The sequence below is a fragment of the Pseudophryne corroboree genome (genome assembly GCF_028390025.1).
Source record: "Pseudophryne corroboree isolate aPseCor3 chromosome 3 unlocalized genomic scaffold, aPseCor3.hap2 SUPER_3_unloc_32, whole genome shotgun sequence".
In the NCBI taxonomy this organism is placed as follows: Eukaryota; Metazoa; Chordata; class Amphibia; order Anura; family Myobatrachidae; genus Pseudophryne; species Pseudophryne corroboree.
In genome coordinates, this window is record NW_026967522.1 from 894,903 (window position 1) to 905,534 (window position 10,632).

Sequence of the window (10,632 nt, forward strand, 5' to 3'; positions counted from 1 at the left end):
CAATGTTACCCATCAATGCAATAAACACGTTTCTGAACTGCAGTTCCACTTTTTGATACTGGTTTGGTATCTAATGTTATTTGTTTAAATTAAAGGTGTACAGAAGTGGTAATTAGAAATACGTTTCAGCTAGGTTTTATATATAATCAAAAACCAAATTTACCATAACGCCAGTACTACAGTCAGCAGACTATCTGGGAATACGATTATAATTATCAGCAGCAACTAATTAATATTGCTGGAGACCAGGTAGCAGGATAATTACGGATTGTAGTGATATATAAAGCCATATAAGCTTTTAGCCACTAACCGAAGATATAGGGTATATAGACTACACACCACTATAGGGAATACATACGTGGCATATAACTTTATATATCATATTGCCAGTAGTTTCTCTCCCCTATATTGGACACTCTGCATTGGTTAGACCTGTGTAATAGACATGGCCTATTAATATATCAAAGCTGAATCAGCTACAGAATAAAAAATATCCTGCCCATTGTCAGCAGAGTCATTCTGAATTATACGATAAAAATAGAGATATATACAGCGCTAATAACAAACTGGATATGGGGAATTAATAATCACAATTTATTGTAAAAAATTATTATAAAAAATTGTTGCAACAACTAAATTCATTATAAAAAAGACATTACTTTGTCAGTAAAAGAATCAGAAAAAATCTATAGGGCAGGCACAGCAATTTTTGTTTTGATAGTTTACCACACGAGGAAGCCGAATAAATACACTGGTACGAGTCCTTGGAATGGTAGCCACAGTCCTAGGGTGCAGTTTTCAGTGCTTAGCAGGTGAGGTCCAAATGCAAAGGCAGATCTTTGTGGTGTTTGATCCGGACTGAATTGAGTCCTGTTAGATTGCTGGATCTTTCTGCGCCTTATGGACATCCGCTATTTTTCCCAATTTGCTGGTGGACTTCTAGGCTGGTTTCCAAGTATCGACAATGATTCCAGTGGCATACGGCTCCTCAGAACCAACGCTTTTTCGCTGTATTCACAGCTTTTTCAAGGTATATGTGCCCTCTGTGTGGATGCCCTTTTTAAAGGCTGTGCTAATTGCCCATTGATGACAGCTGAGATCGATTTTAGATATCTCAATAAATCACAAAACAAAACCATATCCAGTTTATATTACTTCTATTTGATGGAGACAAATGTATATTCAGAAAAATAATGAGTATAATTGGTATAAAAGAAGATATATTATAAAATACAGGAACACTTCCTGTTTACATATGTGCGGGTCACATGACCGCATATCTGCACATTGGTTTAAACACACCACATGACCCGGTCACGTGACCCGATCACATGGCTTATTCCGGTCATTGGTTTAAACACACCATGTGACCCGGTCACGTGACCCGATCACGTGACTTGCTCCGGTCACGTGATCGGCATTGCGTCCGAACATCCGGCGGCTCATTACAGTTTGTATGCCGCTCGTCAGTCGTCTTCAGGTCACATGATCGATCCAACCATGTGACCGGCATTAGGGACCGGAAGTGCGTCATTCCCTTACTCTGATGCATAAAGAGGGTCATGTGATAGGGTGCAGAAACAGCTATATTGCCCTTAGTTGGCGATTTGCATTTATATGATGTAAGCCCTTTGTCATGCTTATAAATACTCCTTATTAACAGTATAAATTCTTTAGATGAATAGTTGTGAATATGAACATGGAAAATAGAGACATTATGATCAAAATATTAACAACATTCAGAGAAACTCAATAATTCAATTCAATACCATATGTATATATTAGTACCATTTAGGATGAATTCTTTTTTCACTTTATTTTGATTACAGACTATGGTCAAATATAGATATTATTCCAAATGTATGTCCAAAATTTACTAGATTGTTTATCTTGGAAAAATAAGCATAAAAAAATATATAATAAACGTGCATATAGAGTGAACCTTTTCCTCCTGCTACCTTTACTGACATCTTGTGGTGGATTTCCATAATGCTTTTTGTATAGGGAGATGCTTAGTCATTTTTACATAAACCGTCAGAGATGTGATCTAGGAGGATGGTTTATTCTACGTATATAAAGAATATATATATACACTGTACAGACCGATCTCTTATGTGTATATATATTATTTTGTTATTATGTTATTTTAATGTCTTAATATATTTTGCTAGTGGAATAATCCATCTACCTGTGTATATATATCAAATGGTTTATTATACATATATATACACAGGTAGATGGATTATTCCACTAGCAAAATATACTCTGACGGTTTATTAATTTATTTATTCTTCTTCTTTGTACAGTACGCCAGAGAAGCAGCACATCCAGGCCACAGCCAACCCTGCCTAGAGCTGATGATGGTGGGAATGCAGGTAAGTTATTTCTGTACCCACATCTTAGCCATTAACATAAAACACATGAAATGTAATGTCAATACTATCACACAGGTTCTTCGTCTGCTCCACGCACACAAAGGCCACAATCACAGGCCAGCATTACTGTGGCTACAAGGCCACCCAAGAGGCCCCGTGTCCAGGCTCCTGCTCCTGCACCAGCATCACCCCCCCAAAGGCGCATCTCTGCAGTGGCTGCGGTGCCACCACTGGCACTTTTGGCAAGCCCCCTAAGTGTAGATCCACATTCCCCACAGTTGTCTGGTGAGTAATGTTTTTAATGAATAATTTTTTTTTTGGAAAAACAAGGTGAAGGCATAAGGAACTGACAAAACACTGTTATGTCGAAGATGATAAAGGCAGCAGTACAAAAGTTATACTTAATTTTAGACTGCACATTTTGGACATGCTTGCCTTGTGCCATTATCACCTTGAACCTATCACTGCTTTAGAAATGACTTATACCTTCTCCAGGTATTGACATCTGCCCCAGTGTTAGTCTTGAAAAATATTTAATAAAAATTGTAATAAACTTTGATTTAATAATCGACTGCAAGCAGATGCTGTTAGCGTATTGTTATGATGATATGTGTGAAATTACAGTGTTCTGAAACACAAATTTTATACCAAAAAAATGCTCGACAACACTAAAAACATCCCTAAAAATGTTATTAAAAATATTTTCAAAATAAGGCAAAAAATTCCAAATCAATACATACGGCACTATCCTACATTAAATAACCTGGTTAAGTTGTCATTTTTTGACCACAATCTTAGTGTACTTCTTTACTAAATCCACTGACTGACATGCCCAATGTCTGATTCTAATGTGGCAAACAAACATGGTTATAATTTTTTGTGTTGGGCCAAAGGAACCTTCTGAATGTGGGTAAAACTAACTTTGAGACATAAAAAAGAGTACATGGAGTGTATACAATAATTTAGAATGTGAAACCTACAATTGTCTCCATAAAATCACAAATTAGTAGTATCAGTTTTTAGCCACATCAATTCACTAAGAGGTAACCAACATAGTAACGTTTAAGAAGTTAACCATTTAACTATTAAATTTATATTATGAAGTAATGCATGTTGCATGAAAAATATTGTAAGACCAATGCTACATATGTCTAAAATATTGCCTGTGTCCCACCCCATACAGATCCGGCCATCATGAGTGACGAGGGCCAGCAGTCCCATGGCCAGGAGACGTATACTCTACACCTGCAGCCCATCGACCAAACACAGGCAAACATGACTGAGGACAATCCAGTCCAACCGCAAGCTTCTCAGACTCAACAAATGACCTCAACACCAGGGACAAGCCAAATTGCGCCTGAGTTTTGGTCAAGTTGGGCCGCACAACAGGCACACCACTCTGCGTGTCTCAACACCCAAACACAACACCTGTCTAGTTTGCCCCATCATTTGCCTAAAGTTAGCCGCAACTCTGCCAGACTCATCGTGCAGGTAGGGCGGATAGCAAACACAATGGAGCAGATGAGGGCAGACAATTCTCAAATGCAGGCAACCCATCAGCGCATCATGGATGAGCAACTGCGCCAACACCAAACCCTCATACAGATTATCCAGCATAATCAAGTCATAAATGACAATTTGTCGCGAACCATTGCCAACAATACAGCCGCTTATACCCAGCTAACGGCCAGTTTAAATATTTTGAGCCAAAATTTTAGTGCAATGGCACAACAACATGTGGCCACAAGCTCAAGCACAACAACCCCTAGCCAAACACCAGTACAATCACCAGTTCGACGATCAAGTCGAAGCCGCACCCACGAACACCCACAAGCCTCTGCACCCAGCACCCAAAAAAAAAAATAATAATCTGTACTGCACATCATATGATGGCCAGTTGAAAGTAAAATATATGTGTTCTGAATATATTGTTCAGTAGTTTTCAATAAATTCTAAAATCAAAATATGTGTATTGGTTAATTCGCAACACCCAAACCCAGAAAACAGTAATGTATAGGCCAAGATGAATATTGTGACAGGGCGAGAGTGTGCTGTGTCAGGGTGTAGGGTCCGTTTGACCAAATCATACAGTGGAAAAACACTTAGAACATTTAGTGTGACCATCTGTATAACATGGTCAACATCACGTTTTTTTCAGTTACATCGGACAATATAAACTAAAAAGCATGGCCAGCCTACTCGGAACATATACAACCTGCAGACCCAGTTGATTTTCCTGCCTTGGTTTTATTGTAGCATCAGGAAGCAGTGACAAGTATCCTACAGCAAACAATACAGCAGAACCACACACAGTAGCAGCCATTTCAGATTGAGAGTGTGTAGAAATGTGTTGTCTCCCCTTTTAAAAGTTCCAAACGTCAGGTGTGAGTAATGAACAATTGCCAACACATGTAAAGGGATCAGGGAGTGCCACGTTGTAGCACTCTCCTGATCAGCTGTGTGCTCCTGTCCTCACTGACAGGCAGCACACGGCACTGTTACAATGTAGCGCATATGCGCTACATTGTAACCAATGCGGTGAACTTTCTGCTCAGCGGTGACGTCACTTTAGGTCCACCGCAGGGAAGAAAGTTCCCATCATTGGTTACAATGTAGCGCATAGGCGCTACATTGTAACAGTGCCGTGTGCTGCCTGTCAGTGAGGACAGGAGCACACAGCTGATCAGGAGAGTGCTACAACGTGGCACTCCCTGATTGGCTGAAGAAACCCACTTAGCCAGAAGTCAAAGTGGGTTTCTGGCATTCGGGGAAAGGTGACCCATGTGCAAACATGGTTCCCCTTTCAGTTCGTGGTCGGGACACCGTTTTTTAATTTTTTGGAAGTACGTTGATTAACCCGGGATTTGCAGAGGAGGCTGGACCCCTGGATCTGGTGAGTCTAATTTCTACAACAGGTACCCTTGGATTCTAATGGACAAGAGGACCGACCTGCGTGGGAACTTAAGGTAAGTATGTATGTATGTATGTGTGTATGTATGTAATAAAATTATACTTTCACAGTGTGTGTGTCTTGTATTTTATTGGGTATTTTTTTAGTAAGAGTACTACAGGTACCAGCGGGCCCGTTTTTCCGCCGCATGCTGATACTTGTGGTTCTCCAAGTACCAGCATGCGGGGGAGGCTTGCTGGGACTTGTAGTACTGCTACTAAAAACAATATCTTTTATTTGACAACAAAGGCTATCAGCCCTCCCATCCGCAGCCCATTGGATGGGGGGGGACAGCCTCGGGCTTCACCCCTGGCCCTTGGGTGGCTGGGGGGGGGGACCCCTTGATTGAAGGGGTCCCCACTCCCCCAGGGTACCCCGGCCAGGGGTGACTAGTTGGATTTTTGATGCCACGGCCGCAGGGCACTATATAAAAGTGACCCCCGGCTGTGGCATTATCTGTCCAGCTAGTGGAGCCCGGTGCTGGTTTAAAAAATACGGGGGACCCCTACTCTTTTTGTCCCCCGTATTTTTGGGACCAGGACCAGGCGCAGAGCCCGATGCTGGTTGCTTAAATATGGGGGAACCCCTGTCAATTTTTACCCCATATTTCTGCAACCAGGATTGGCTCAAAGAGCCCGAGGCTGGTTATGCTTAGGAGGGGGGACCCCACGCAATTTATATTGGAAATATAAACACTTTCCCACCCCTTCCCACTGATATCCATGCACGGATCTCATGGATCCGTGCATGCCTAGCAAATCACGAAAATAAAAATCAGGTCTGCTTTTTTTTAGCACTTTTTTACGAGGTGTACATTTTCACGGCAGTGTTTTGAGTTTTTTTGCTTTGCACTTCTTAGTAAATGACCGAGATTCGTATATAAACAGGCGTAATTTGACCGATGGTGTATTCATTCGTAATTTTTTACATGAACTTGCAAAAAAATACGAATGCCCTCATCACTGCCGTGATTAGTGTTTAGTAAATGACCGAGATTGACCGAGATGACACTTTGATGAAAAAACGGCATCTCGGTCAAAATCGGGAGCTTAGTAAATATACCCCATAGAGCGGGATGTGCTAAAGGGAAAATACGGTAAAACCCCCGCATCTTCATATGTACTAACCCCTGGCCACCGGGTTTTCACAGCTGCGGGCATCGCCATCTTTTGATGGTGGTACCCTATAGAAACCTATGGGCTTCTTACCACAGCACCATGACGCTCACGCCGCCCCCCCCCCCCAGGAAATACCTATGTGCAGACAAACCCCTCCCCCCTAGCAATACAGCCAGAAGTCCTGGCTGCAGGGAGGAGGAGCCTGGGGCTGCCTGCTTGCTGGCCTGGGAGGTGATGGAGACCCCTGCACACCTTCTCACATGTTAATCGCATGTTAGTACATATGCAGTTAGCATGACTGTCACAATGGAATCCCCAAATGTCTTAAATTGTTTGGCATGGAATCTATCCTTACGCTGCTATGAAAAGTGCCGAGTGGGGGGGGGGACCGGTATAGAAATCTTTGCATCTTTTGGATGTTTAAAGTGAACGACATCTTCCTGGAGGGTTTGAACGAGTCAGTGAAACTCAATACTGTCATTTAGGTTTCCCATTTCCAGCCTCTGGGTGACGTTAGCACAAAACGTTTTCAGTAAAGAAGTTATGGATGATACGTCTGCTTTATAATGTTTCTGGTTATTCACTTCCACTCAGCTCTAAAGCACCATTGCTGATTTAATGCTGAGATCTTTCCTGTGGTTTGGGACTCTTTATAGGACGCTTTAGGTTCTTTATAGGTTAGGAATCTGGTATGATTGACCTATATGTTTATGAAAAGGTTAACTCCCTCTATAGGTCATGCTGGATATATCTATGCACTTTATGTATGGTTCGATGTAAAATAGAGAGTCCTTGCATGAAAACCATGTGACCACAAATACACTCTAATCAATCCCTAAAGCATGCTATATATTGTACTCCAAATTATTCATATCATGCGAGATAATTGTGACCAATGTAAAATCGAGTATACAGTGCATCTGGAAAGTATTCACAGCGCTTCACTTTTTCCACATTTTGTTATGTTACAGCCTTATTCCAGAATGGAATAAATACATTTTTCTCATACGTCCTAGAGGATGCTGGGGACTCCGTAAGCACCATGGGGTATAGACGGGATCCGCAGGAGACATGGGCACACTATAAGACTTTGAATGGGTGTGAACTGGCTCCTCCCTCTTTGCCCCTCCTCCAGACCTCAGTTAGATTCGGTGCCCAGGAGAGACTATACACACACTAGGGGAACTCTACTGAGTTTCTCTAAAAGACTTTATTGTTAGGTTTATTATTTTCAGAGAGACCTGCTGGCTACAGGCTCCCAGCATCGTGGGACTGAGGGGAGAGAAGCAGACCTACTTCTGTGAGTTAAAGGCTCTGCTTCTTAGGCTACTGGACACCATTATCTCCAGAGGGTTTGATCACTTGGTGCGCCTAGCTGCTAGTTCCCGGAGCCGCGCCGTCACCCCCCTCACAGAAGCCAGAAAAAAGAAGCCGGGTGAGTATGAGAAGAACAGAAGACTTCAGTGACGGCAGAAGACTTCCGAGTCTCAGAGGTACCATGCAGCGGTCGTGCTGCCCGCCATTGCTCCCACACACCAACGGCTCTTCAGCAATACATACCTCCATTGAGTCCGGCCAGCATAAAAAGCTATATAAATTGCAGGGCTGAAGCGCGTCGAGAAGGGGCGGGGCTTAGCCCTCACAACAGGATTCAGCTCCATTTTCTCAATGTCCCCGCCAAAGCAATATGTACAGTCGTCTCCTGTACTCCAGCCGGCGATGAAGCAAGCTGCTGAGATGCACAATGTGATTGCACAGCGGAGCGGGAAGGTGGGTAACCCAATGCTGAGTACCTGCCGCCAGGAGGAAATGTGCGGTCGTCTCCTGTTCTCGTGATCGCTGGCCGGCGGTGATAGCAAGCTGCTGTCGGAGAGTCAAAGGTGGTTTCTTGCCGCGGTCAGCCGGATGGAAGAGAAGCTGTGTGGATTGCACAGGATTAATTCACCTGGACCAGGTGTATGGAAGGCGGGGTTCTGACGCGTTTCGTCACGATCACTTGACTTTATCAAAGGTCTATACATCTCTTTCTATTGGTAGGTGCTTGGCACTGGGCGCCGCAATACTCCTCTCCTGTGCAGAACATTGGGCAACGTAGGACTCACTAGCCGGGGACGTCCGGCCAAGTTTACACCAGCCTTTGCCGGAGAGGTAGTATGCGTTTATATTTATCTGGAACTACATCTACAAATTCTCCTGTTCCCTCCCTATTGCACAATTAAGATCCGGGTCGTGTATCAAGACTTACCGTGGCTGCGTTTGACGGCGTGGCGGTTGCACCCCATATCCTAGCCCGAAAGGGTATTCCCAGTGAAGTCATTTCCACACTTCTTCAGGGTAGAAAAGAAGTAACGGCAAAGCCTAACCACCGTGTTTGGAGAAAATGTGTCTTGGTGTGAATCCAGAAAGATTACTACGGAAGACTTTCAGCTGGGTCGTTCTTCTCCATTCTTTGCAAGCAGGTGTGGATGCAGGCCTAAAGTTAGGCTCCATTTCAGTGCAGTTTTGGCCTTATAAATTTTCTTTCAAGTAAAGAATTGACCACCTTTCCAGAAGTTCGGACCTTCGTGAAAGGAGTACTGCACATTGTGCCACCATTGGCACCGTGGGACCTTGACGTGGTGGTGCGTTTTCTTGGGTCACACTGATTGGAACCTTTATGAAAGGTTTTGTTAAAATTTCTCTCTTGGAGAGTGGTCATGCTTTTGGCTTTGGCGTCCGCATGGCGGATGTCAGAAGTAGCGACTTTGTCTCACAAGAGCCCCGGTTTGATCTTCCATGTGGATAGAGCGGAATTGAGAACTCGGATAATAATTCTGCCAAACGTGGTTTCTGTGTTTCGCAGAAATCAGCCTATTTAATGCCTGTGATTACTTAAGCATTGGCTGATTCAAGGTCTCTCGATGTAGCCAGGGCTTTGAATATTTATGTCGCCAATTTGGCTCAGATTGGGGAAACAGAGGCTCTGTTTGTCCGGTATGCTCTCAGCGTGATTGGGGCGCCTGCGTCTCTGCAGTCTGTTACACGCTAGATCTGTGATTCGATTCGGCGTGCTCGTTCTATGGCTGGATTGCTGTTACTCGGTGGAGACCCATTCTACTAGGAAGATGGGCTCTTCTTGGGTGGATGCCCGAGGAAGTCTCGGCGGTTCAACTTTGCCGAGTGGCTACTTGGTTGGGTTTAAACACTTTTGCTAAGCTCTACAAGTTTGATACAGTGGCTGATGGGGACCTCATGTTTGCTCAATCGGTGCTGCAGAGTTGTCCGCACTCTCCCACCCGGTCTGGAGCTTTGGTATAAACCCCATGGTCCTTACGGAGTCCCCAGCATCCTCTAGGACGTAGGAGAAAATAGGATTTTAATAGCTACCGGTAAATCCTTTTCTCTTAGTCCGTAGAGGATGCTGGGCGCCCGTCCCAGTGCATACTGTCTCTGCAGTTATTGGTTATGGTTACACTCTTGTGGTGTTTCTTTTCTGTCAGGCTGTTGCTGATGTTGTATATGCCATGGCATGCGGTGTCTTATTATTGGTTGTGTTGACACACTGGTTGTGTTACATATTCTCTCAGCATGTGGCTGTGTATTGTTCATGCCGTTGGCTGGTGTTCTATTGAATCCCATGTTCTGCGGTATGTTCGAGGTGTGAGCTGTTATGACACTCACCGTGTTTAAACATTGAATTCTTTCCTCAAAATGTCCGTCTCCCTGGGCCAGTTCACACCCATTCAAAGTCTTATAGTGTGCCCATGTCTCCTGCGGATCCTGTCTATACCCCATGGTCCTTACACAATCCGCAGCATCCTCTACGGACTAAGAGAAAAGGATTTACCTGTAGGTATTAAAATCTTATTTTTCCCTCAAAATTTCTGCACAGAATACCCCATAATGACAATGTGAAAAAACTGTTTTTAAAATTTTTGCAAATAAAAAAAACTAAGAAAACCCATGTACATAATTATTCACAGCCTTTGCTCAATACTTTGTTGATGTACCTTTGGCAGCAATTACAGCCTCAAATCTTTTTGAATATGATGCCACAAGCATGGCACACCTATCTTTGGGCAGGTTTGCCCAGTCCTCTTTGCACCAACTCTCAAGCTCCATCAGGTTGGATGGGAAGCGTCGGTGCACAGCAATTTTCAGATATCTCCAGAGATGTTCAATCGGATTCAAGTCTGGGCTCTGGCTGGGC